General features: G+C 39.0%; 2 long non-coding RNA genes across 2 annotated transcripts in view; both read left to right on the top strand.

Moving 5' to 3' along the window:
• LOC141097365 (uncharacterized) overlaps positions 1 to 729 on the top strand; it is an 868,065-nt gene extending 867,336 nt beyond the window's left edge. Inside the window, exon 13 of the long non-coding RNA XR_012233929.1 lies at positions 589 to 729. This is a non-coding gene — a long non-coding RNA (uncharacterized lncRNA). The remainder of the gene's footprint in view (positions 1 to 588) is intronic.
• A 5,234-nt stretch (positions 730 to 5,963) lies between these two features.
• Positions 5,964 to 9,829, top strand: LOC141097366 (uncharacterized). Its single transcript, XR_012233933.1, has 2 exons — positions 5,964 to 7,933; positions 9,438 to 9,829. It is a non-coding gene; the product is annotated as an uncharacterized lncRNA (long non-coding RNA).
• Positions 9,830 to 11,722: the final 1,893 nt, after the last annotated feature.

An 11,722-nucleotide genomic window follows, 5' to 3' on the forward strand; every position in this document is an offset into this window, starting at 1 on the left:
ATATATACATCATTATAAACAAGAATATAGTGCCTGATTATCTTGATTCCTTATGAGGGTTAAATGTAGGCTATTCTTTATCCCTTCCCTTTTTAATGTATAAGCCCCTTTCTGTTTTTCATCAAGATTAGTGTCTGCGCTGCATTTATATTGTCATGCTCCCATGTTCTGCTATGCCTTTATGCCGTTCTTCTGTTTTTTGGCATTTATCATGCCCCACTTCCATCCTATCTGACTGCTTACACCTATGCCCCACTTCCTTTAGCGCCTGCGCTTCAGTGACCACTGCCACACTTCCTGTATCATGCCCCACTTCCGTCCTAGTTTATAGTCCGCGCATGCGCGTTGACGCTATCGGGCGTCCACTTTTTTCACAGCTGAATCGCATCATTCAGCTACATAGCATATAAAGAGGCATTAGCCCTGCACAATACACACATCTTACAGGCGGCGGCGCAGTTCCCCAGCATATCGTTATTTCTTGGTTCAGGTTTGTTGTTATACATTATAATAGCAGGTGTTCATCGTTTCTTACTGCTATTTTCAATACTTACCTTGCTCCTTTCTTTTCTTTTGGCTTCTTCTTAGAATCTTGAGACCTCAATATAAGCTCACACAGGTACTTATTTTCCTTTACTCTTTTGACTTACTGTTTGCACAATTTTCTGAGGTACCTCATGGCTGCATTAGGCTGTTTTTTTACGTATTATATATTATATTATATTTTTTCCCCCTCCTTTTACAGTACATATCCAATGACGCATTGGGATCTTTTTCTGATGATGGATTTATGACCTTAATTTGTTTAATGCATTATTCATTTTTGATAAAATGTCTTTTTGCTATGTATACAGTTTTCATTCTCTATATATTATGTCAGTCAATGTCTTGAATTTTTTCAATATGATTTGTTCTCAGAAAGAACCTCTAATTTCATTTATTGTTATGTTTTATCTAGATAATACCCCTGATAAAGGCCTGTCTGGCCGAAACGTTGGGTTCTGTGTGACTGACATTCAGTTATCATAATAAAATTGCATAATTCAAAATATTAATTTGTAGCCTCAGGTCTTACTGTATTATTGATTGATTTTCCTGAAGGCTTGGTTGTCTTTCCCCATTCAATATTACAGTATATTGCAGACAGCATAACATTTGATGAGGCATCTCGAGATTCTTTTATGTCTGCAACATGTGTTCGGTATCTTGCTCTCATTTGGAAGCGATTGAGGCACCAACGGTGGACCTGTCAAATCTAGTCTTCTCTGACAAATCACAAATGGGCATTGCTCCCACTACAGGGTGTTTGGCCCCAATGCCAGCTTTATTGATTTTGTTTCTGACCGTTTGGTTAGAATCGTTCATACTCATAGCTCGTTGGAGATCATTTTGTAGATCTCTGGCAGTGCTCCTCTCGTTTCTTCTCACACAAAAGAACTTCTTCAGCTCTTTCTGGTTTTCCTCCTGTAATGTATGTGTCCTGGTATTGAGACTATCCTGGGAGACAAAGGAAACCTTCTTGTGATTTTACTAATGGATGTGCCATTTTGGAAGAGCTGTATTACCTGTGCAACCTGAATGGACTGCAGATACTGCTTCGTGTCACCAGTAGTCACAAAGATACTAGTAAAACACAAAACTAGAGAAAAATCAGGCAGGAAGGAAAAAACTGATTGTTCGGAATCATCACCACTTTTCTTGCTGCACCTCTTATAACTTTCATTTGCACCAAACCAGGAGACATTTAAGTTTAATTCATTTAGGTTACAACTTGCAATGTGATGTGTAAGTGTTCCTGAAATTTTTTGAGCAGTATATATATTAGAAGATAAAGTGGATATTTTAAATGTTTTCCATAGATTATAATAAATATCATGGATCATCAGAGTCAGCGTAATGCGATCAAATCCTATTCAGCCCACAAGCACCAATCTCTGCTATGCGAGGGGGCTGCAGTGGTGGTTGCTTCTAAGCAAGTAGAAATTTTACATTATTCCTTACTATACGGTAATGCAGAAATCTGTGAGTGATTACTCGTCTGTATTGATGTCACGTAATGATGTGCTGTCATCTTAGTGACAGCGCTCTGTGAGATTTGTTTTAGATCCAGGACATATGTATGAGCTAAACTGTGCATCCTAATCACAATTCTTATCTTTATTCCAATCTTCTAGTTGTCGACTGGACAATAAAACGGAGCTGTCACTCAGGCACATTGGGAGACCATGACTTTTCTCAATGCAAATTGTAATTGCAAATACTGAGATATGGATAAATACTGTATATATTACAGTGGTAACTAACTGCAGAAATATGAAAACACAGATATGTAATTAATATTATTATGTTGTGCATAACTGTAGTCACAGGAACATCAAGCTGCTTGGAGATGGTCTTATAACTTTTACCTTTAACATGTTTGTCTATAATTTTCTTTCTAATCTCCTGAGACAACTCTTTCCTTCGCTTCCTCTGGTCCATGCTGAGTGTGATACACACCATGTCACCAAACAGCACAGTGAGTATCCGTAGCCTCTATACAGGCCACTCACTGATTCCAAGATTGTAAACACCTGTGATGCTAATTACTGGACACGCCATGATTTAACATGTCCCTTTTGTCACATTATTTTCAGGGGTACCATCATTTCTGTCCAGGCTTATTTCATGAGTTTTATTTTTTTTTTAAATTCTGTGGAAGCATGGTTGAAAAGCAATGTCTGACTTTCATTTGTTCATTTTCATAGATTTTTGCTTTATTATTACTATTGTCAGATTCAAGTTATTTCTGTCACCATTGTGGGTTTTTCTGTCATTACATGAGGGGTACCAACAATTTTGACCACGTGTGTATATCTATACTAGCTATTGAACCCATTCTATGCCCAGGTGCCGAGCATTTATATCGGTATATGGTCTCCATTCTGGTATGTGCTGCTTCCATCCTGCCCCCTAATCTTGTCATGGGCTGCTACCATCTTGCGCCGCCATCCTGTCATATGCTGCTCCCATCCTGCGCCCTCATCCTGTTTTGTGCGCCTCAATCTTGTCATGTGCTACTCTCTTCCTGTACCCTCATCCTGTCATATGCTCCCATCCTGCGCCCCAATCCTGTCATGTGGTGCTCTCATCCTGCGTCCCCATCCTGTCATGTGGTGCTCACAACCTGTTATGTGCTGCTCCCATTCTGTCAAGTGCAGCTCCCATCCTGCGCCCCCATTCTGTAATGTGCTGCTCCCATCCTGCGCCCCCATTCTGTAACGTGCTGCTCCCATCCTGCACCCCCATTCTGTCATGTGCTTTTGTTATTTGCACCTCAAAAACATTTCTAGAATTCAACCTTTTATTACTTTTGACTCTGCAAAAACTCTTACTGTTTCTCTTATTCATTCTCGTCTGAAATATTGTAACTCTCTTCTAATCGGTCTCCCTCTTACCAAACTCTCCCCCCTCCAATCTGTCTTGAATGCTGCAGTCAGGATTATATTCCTCGCCAATCGTTACACCAACGCCTCTACCTTGTGCCAGTCATTACACTGGCTACCCATCCACTCCAGAATCCAGTACAAACTTATTACCCTCACCCACAAAGCCCTCCATGGCTCAGCACCACCCTACATCTCCTCCCTCATTTCAGTATACCACCCTACCCGCGCCCTCCGCTCTGCTGATGACCTGAGGTTAGCATCCTCAATAATCAGAACCTCCCACTCCCATCTCCAAGACTATATGCGTGCTGCGCCAATTCTTTGGAATGCACTTCCCAGGTCAATATGATTAGTCCCCAATCCCCACAATTTTAAGCATGCCTTGAAAACGCATTTATTCAGACTGGCCTCGGCATATTAACCTAATCTATCCCTGTGTGGCACAGCCAAAAGTATTACCATAACCAGGTTCCCCGCATCATGTTCCCACATGCTTTATGCATCCATTAGCCCTCTGTGTCTGTACTGTTACACACTTAACATTATGGCTGATCCATACAATCAGGGCAATTGTTACCACCCACCTTTCGTGTCTACCTCTTTCCTCATAGACTGTAAGCTTGAGAGCAGGGCCCTCATTCCTCTTGGTATCTGTTATGATCTATGTGATTATTGTTATGCTGTAATGTCTATTGTCTGTACAAGTCCCAATTGTTGGGTGCAAACCTCCTAAGTGTATGTACCCAGCACTTGGCACAGGCGCAGTGTGTTCATACAAAAAAAGTATATCAGCTCATTACTACAATGAAAAATGCAAAAAGTGTTTCTTTCAGAATGATGTTCGGAAATCTTCAGGTCAGTGTCCTCGAGTAGAAGTGTTATAGTAGAAAAAGTTACAATCCAGCACTGTAAGAAAACTAATTGATGTGGACATGGAAGTAGAAAACTAATTGATGGGGCCCAAGATGGGAGACATTTCTTAAAGGATAAGCATCAGGATAAAGGACATTATTACAGGAATGGGCCCAGGATGAGGGACATTATTATGGGAAGATCCCCAGGAGGGAGGGAATTTCTTACAGGAAGGGGGCCTGGATGGAAGATATTATTATAGGACGTAGCCCATGATGGGGGACATTATTATAATGGGGCAGAACACATATGTCTTTATAGGATCTAGAACACTGCAAGAGCCCATATACCTGGCCAACATGCAGGTGGGGGCTCTGGCCGAAATTTTGCATCGGAGCCCATTGAACTCTACTTACACCACTGCCTGATTATATATCTCGGTAAACCTTTTTTTTTTATCCGTTTATAATAGCATAGTCGAGTATACCATTCTGTACAGAAAAAAGGAACCAAAAAGTATATTTTTTTATTTACAGGGAATGATTATTGTGTGGCACTGTATCATAGGTGTATCTTAGAAGCATTAACCAAAATCTACCTCCATCCATCACAGTGTAAATTGACCCTTAGTGACATTAGGCTATGACAGGTTGACTTTACATTTTTTGCTTTCTATTCTACCACCAATTAAATTAATTTTATTGATAAGTCTCATTACAGAATTTGACATACCAACATACTGCCTTTACTAAACTGTTGGTTTCTAAGAGAAAGAGAAAATCCAAGGAATAAAATATTGTAATCTTCGTTATTGCATTACAAAAATAGATTTTAAAAAAACATCTGCAATAGAATAGTGTCACATGATAACCATGAAAGACTGACGCGTTTACAGCGTAACAATAGCCTATGAGTAACTATGAATAAGGGCATTAATCTTACGGTGGAAACGCGCCAGTATTTCATGGCTATTATGTGAATCTTTTCCGTTGCAAAGATTTTCTAGGTATTTTTATCATGCTACAAAGGAGATTCCCTTATTTTATTCCATATTAGTGATACTCTTTTTCTCTATATTTGTGAAGTGGACGATCTGCTGGAACACTGCCACCCATATACACACTAAGCTAAGTAACGCTAAATGGGCTATGGATGTGGCGAGCCTTCATATCAAATCCTCTGTTTAGTTTTAAGATAACTTTTTTTGCAAAACTAAACAAAATGATTTCTGCCAAGGTGTTGGCAAAATTACACTTTTCAAAAAACGTGCCCCATCTCCCCCAGTTAAAAAGATACTTTGGGAGAAAAAGTTGTACTCATGATTCTGCTTATTTTCATCTAAGGGCTCATACTCACATGCGAGAAACTCGGACGAGTCTCGAATGTCAATACCCAGCACTGCAGCCGGCACTCAGATCGGAGCGTTTAGCTGCATGTATTTCTATGCATCTGAACGCTCCAATCCGAGTGTCGGTGGCAGTGCTGGGTATTAACGTGCAAGACTCGTCCAAGTTTCTCGCATGTGAGTATGAGCTCTAACTCTCAGGATTTAGTCAATTATGTTGCATTGTAATCCCACATTGGTTGATTGCATATTTGAATAAATGTGTAACGTAATGGTTTTTAGCAAAGACGAATCTTATATTAGGCTTTGATTGCGACTAGAGAGAACCTAATGTAATACATGATCAGCACAGTTCACATACAAAATAAATTATTGGAAATAGTAGATTGGTAAAGAAACTTCAGGCTATGTACCCATTATGAGCTTATGGTGACTTTTTGAAGTTGCGTACTTTCGACGAGTCAAAAACACAGTGTCTTAAAGTCCAAGAAAACTGAATGGGATTTAGAGAAATTTCAAGCCCAACGTGGTATTTTTTTTTACACTGTCTAAACTGTCCTGCCATGCATGTTTCAAATCCACAACACTTCAATTTCTCTTCCATTGTTTTATGATGATATTTTCTCCACAGAATCGCATTAGATGCAAAAAATCAATGGTTAAAAAAATGCATGAAATCCGCACCAGACTGAATCAATAAAGTTTTGTGTAAGCCAAATATAAGGAAGTATAGAAAAACAAAGCAGATTTATTTAAGACATGACATACCAAAAAGAGGCAAAAACTTTAGCTATAAAGACACATAAAAAACACTCTCAAAAACACAACGAACACAATTAAAAAGTGACCCAATTTACTTAATAGGTGCAGAAATGATGCAGAATTTCTGCAACATCTAAAACTTTCTAAATAGTCATCATAAGAAAATAACCTCAAGGTTTGTTTTTTGTTTAAGAATTTCCATAAAAAATGGATTTCCCAAAGAGAACTTTAACATAGTAAGATTTTCTAAACTTGAAAAAGAAAAATATTAACCAAGTTGAGTCGAGAGATGCAAGAGTAATACATGATCATCACAGTTCAGGTGCAAAGTACGGTATTAAAACAAAATAAATTATTTTAAAAAAAATTCAAAATTGTTCTGTCTTCTTTAAGAATTTCTGGTAAAAAAACAAGATTCTCCAAAGAGAATCGGGAGCCCAGTAGGATTCTCTAAATGTTGAAGGAAAAAAAAAGGTATTAAGACAAAATAGAAATAACACAATAATTTACTGCTCCCCATTTCCTAATTCTAGTTATTTTGGATGATGTTCTCATTGTAGAAAAATAACAATCTATAGTTTTTCAGTAGGAGACAAGGGAAGCCCACAGAGTATTAAATGAGAAACGGACAGTGAGGTAATTTCTAAAAAATAGCAGAAGAGATCTAAACCATAACGCCGTGCTATGAAATTTTGGAAAATAAAACGCAAACCCTGACCTTGTCATCAAAACTAGTAAATAATATAAATTGCCATTCAATTCAGGGTTGACAAGAAAAAGAATTTGGACCAGAGTATAAAAAATTGCTGGATCGGAAAGGAAGGTATAGACGGGCAAGTCAATAGAAACCTTAGACATCTCCAAAACAATAAAAAGCTCATAGCCAAGGATGGTGCCATTGTTGAAGATGTAAAAATAGTTAAATCTCAGTGTTAAAATTACAAGACTATACCTTTAACCTTAAAGGAATCTACGGTTATAAATTATAGCACCGGAACAGTGTCGCCGATGTGCTTCTGCAAAAACATTGATTCAAAAATGTACATGTATCCACCTTGCTCGATGTACTGCAGGCGTTTGCTTTTAGATTAATTGTGACTTTTTGACTCTCTGTTTAGTAATGGCCGATGAGAGAAGATATTAAAAAAAAAAAAAGCGACCAAGACCCTTGATTTTCTTTGCTACTGGGAATATGATGGGTTAAAAGTTTTGTCTGTGACAGTGAAATTGAGGCCAGCTGTAGGTCATATTCACGTCCCAGTCACAGGAAAATGAACCTGTGAGACAGAACCTAATTATCTGCTAAACCAAAAGCCAGTCTCAGTTCAATAACTTACGACAGAGCTGGCAGACAGATATAGTGTTGCCATGGAAACACCAAAAAAAAACCTTTCGACTGCAGACAGGAACAAGAAGGAAAACGAGACTATAACCCTAAGTGTGCCGGCGCTGTTTCATTGTCCTCAAACACTCCCGGCACCCATCTTCCAAAATGTTTTGATTCCAAAAATATATCGTAGATCACCGTATTGTCACTGCAACAAAGGTAACCTTTCGTTTTACAGCAAAAAAATAGACGCCTGAGCGCGAGCCGGCACAGATCATGAGGTTGCGCAACAAGAAGCGGTCTTCTAGATAATGGATGTCGTACGTTTTGCTTTCATAAGTGGTTTTATTCTTCTGTTACTGCCCAATGCACTAGTTAACGTTGATATGTTACATTTTTTAAAATGGACTACACATTTCTTTTTTTTTATTTTTGTGTAATTTATTTCTAATGCATTACTGTGAAAAGAAAAAAAAAACATTTCCCAATCCTTGTCCAAGATAAAAAATTGCTATGGTGATAAAAAAAAATTATGAAGAACAAAATAATGCTTAATAAAAATAGCCTTAAAAGTCGGTAAGTACAATTTCCTAAATCTTTTTTAATTCAATGTATATTGTAAATTGGATAATTATGACCATAGTTAAAGGTGTTGTCCAAATTGGTTGTGGAGATGCTCAGTGATTAGCTGTATTTTCTGGCAAAACCCACATTTCACATTGAAATAAATCATGATCTAGACACACTTTTATTCCCAAAACTCTTTATCTCACCACGTAGCTCTTTCAATGACAAGTCCAGCAATACCTTCACATGGCCACTCCATAACTTAATTACAGAGAAATCAGCGTTTGATTTGATATGTAAATGAGGCAGTAGAGCTTTTTGTAGATCTGAATTCTTTGCCACTCCAGCTCTATTCCCTGCCAACTGTGGGTCTACTCTTGCTTAACTGACTCTAATGTGTGACTTCAGGCAAAAGAGCCATCAGTCAAACAAGAGAAGGCGGTGCTGGGTGGGGAATAGAGCTGGGATGACAGTGGTTTCAGATGTACAAATACCTCTTCAAACTCATTAATATATCAATTTGAACACTGATTTCTAAATAATGGAGGAACAGAATGGACATTTAAAGGAATTTCTAGACTTCTCTTTGAAAGAGATATATGGACATATAAATAGTTTAGGAGTGAAATCCTGCTGACAAATTTCCTTTAAAGGACAATCTATTTACACCTTGAAAAAATAACAAAAAAAGTTGAGATTTGACACAGCTACTTTTTTTAGATCACTCTTTTCATGTCAGTGTAGTATATATAGGCTTCCTCCATACTGACTCAGTCTTCATCTTCCAATGACTATTCATAACTAGTGATGAGGGAGTATTCTCGTTGCTCGGGTTTCCCCTAGCATGCTCGTCGAAACCCAAGTAACGAGTATACTCGCGCATCACTAACCTTTCCTACACCCTAAAACTTTTCATTACATTTGGCGTTTCCCCCCATTATTCCATAGAATGAGTCTTAACCATGCCTGCTTCTATCTAGAAAGATTCTTTTTCCTTTTGAATGATAACATAAAGTGAAAAGTCTCATGCTGTTTTATCCTTTTTCTTCATAACATAAGACATATGGATGTACTCTTCAAGAAAGTGTTATCAACCTCAGGAGGTGAAGATTAATAACTGAAAAACGCTATGACTTTTGTCTTGCCACCTTCACAGGCAAAGATGTGAATTACCCAAGACGATGTAAGTGGGGTCACCTCAGTTTACTAGAAGAGCATGAAATGATTACCACAAGACATATCTACGACCTCTCAATGACAGATTTGATAGATACTGAAGACTTTACACGACTAAAAGACTCAAGTGAAAGATTATAATGTTCTAAGGACATTGGAGATTAAGAGAACAGAGGAGCACAAGACAGCTACCTTGGAACACTCTTGTTTTCTTATTTAACATTGAACTTACTGGCATTACCAGGATCCCTAAATTCCAAAAATTATACTCCATTCTCCTGCCTCCAGCCTATATAGGCACATACAGTATGTAGATATATCTTCTGCCTTGTTACATCTTGATGTGACATCCATAAAAATGTTATTATGTGAGAGTACAAGGATATTTTGTAAGGTGTTTTAAAAAACTTGAAAGTTTTCCTCTATTCACAGGATCGGGGATAACTTCCTGATCACTAGGGGGCTGATCGCTGGGTTCCTCACCAATCCTAACTGGGTCTTTGAACAGAGTGGTGGCCAATCACGGGGATCTCTTCTCCAATCATTCCCTATGGAGCTTTTTGGAGAATGTCGAGCACAGTGTTCGGCTGGTCTCCTTTTAAAAATGAATGAAGCGGTGGTACATGATCAACCACTGCTCCATTCATACATTACTCTTCAGAACACCGGTTCTTGGTATTGGTGCGAGTCTCAATGATAAAGAAGTTATCCGCTATCTTTTGGATAGTGGATAACACCCAAACTTGGTAAAAACCCTTTAAATTTACTTACAACAATTACTTTTCTTATGTAACACAAGGGCTTGGTCATCCCTTAGGGCAGGGGTCACCAACCTGTAGCTCGAGAGCCACATGTGGCTCGCTGACCCATGATGTGTGGCTCGCGGATATCTGTCAGACTGGTGCATTAGCACCAGGTGAAGAAAACAACTATTAAGAATAGATCTCTAGATGGTGACTTTTGTGTGTAGCACGGCACAGAAGAGCAGATCTGAATGGTGTTAAGATAGGGAATCCTGGAAGTCGGCATACTGCCGTGGCGTGAAATCAGTGAAAAAGCTTTGGCTGTCATTATACTGGTAATTGGGTATTCTGGGTGTCTCTGCTGTGAGTGCGGCAGGAGCTGGATGTAGCTCCTGAGCCACTCTCAGAGTTGAATGTGGCTTGCGACCCTCTTTCATAGCTGAATGTGGCTCTCAAGGTCAGAAAGTTAGGGGACCTCTGCCTTAGGTCATCCCTTATGGCTGTTTTCCTGTGCACCTACTATAAATATACTCCTAATCAACATTTGGAGTCTGTATCTGTAAAAAACAGCTGTACAGGATACAGTTACATTCAGTAGTTCAATGACAATTTATTGTTGGGTGTCCTATTGGAACATTATTTGTGCATGATATGATTGTATTATTTGCATACTGTATGGTAAGTCATTCGTGGGGCATCAATAAAAGGCAACAACCAACCTGTATCTTCATACCCTGTTGTGCCTTCACACTAGTTCCCCCAGTGATATAGGAAGACAATTGTAATTTGTAGAGAATTTTGTGGATAATAGAGGCTTTCATCTCTAAGATGCCTGTATAATGTTCTATTGATCCGAGGCTGTTGAAAACACCTGAGGTTCACCTTCATGATATTATATCTAACAAGAGACTCAATGAACTGATAAAAGGTATGAATACTTAAACAATTAAACAATTGGTTTATCCTGCCACATTGTGAGCCAATACTGATATTATATCCTGAAAATAAAAAAACTCCACAATTTATCCACATTTAAGGCCCCATCACATGTTGGTTTTTCATGTCCGTATGCTGCCCGTTTTTAAGGACCGCAGATACGGACACACGCACACCCACTGTATCTAATGGTGGTGAGCATGTCTGGTTTTACACATAGACCTTGTGTCCGTGTGAAAAACCAGCAGACGTGTCCGTTTTTTATCAGCAGCACAGGCCACAAACGTCCCGTATTTATGCACACTGGTGACGCATGGATAACATCCGTGTGTCAGTGTGGCACGTATCGGCGCCTGGTAAATAGTGGTAGAGTGTTCCCTGTTCCCAGGCGCCGGGTTCTGAAGACAGCTCTGATCATTGTCGCCTGGCCTCTCTGAGATCAGTGCGACCAGGTGACAATGATGGGAGTTGTATTCAAGCACCCGCTATGTACATCATGTGTAAAATTAGGAATGAAATAAAAAAAAGCTGGCGTGGGCTCCAGCGTAATTTTGATAACAAGCAGCTGAAAAGCCCACAGCTGAGA

This window comes from Dendrobates tinctorius, unplaced genomic scaffold (genome assembly GCF_039654945.1).
Source record: "Dendrobates tinctorius isolate UK_male_01 unplaced genomic scaffold, ASM3965494v1 ptg000084l, whole genome shotgun sequence".
Lineage (NCBI taxonomy): Eukaryota > Metazoa > Chordata > Amphibia > Anura > Dendrobatidae > Dendrobates > Dendrobates tinctorius.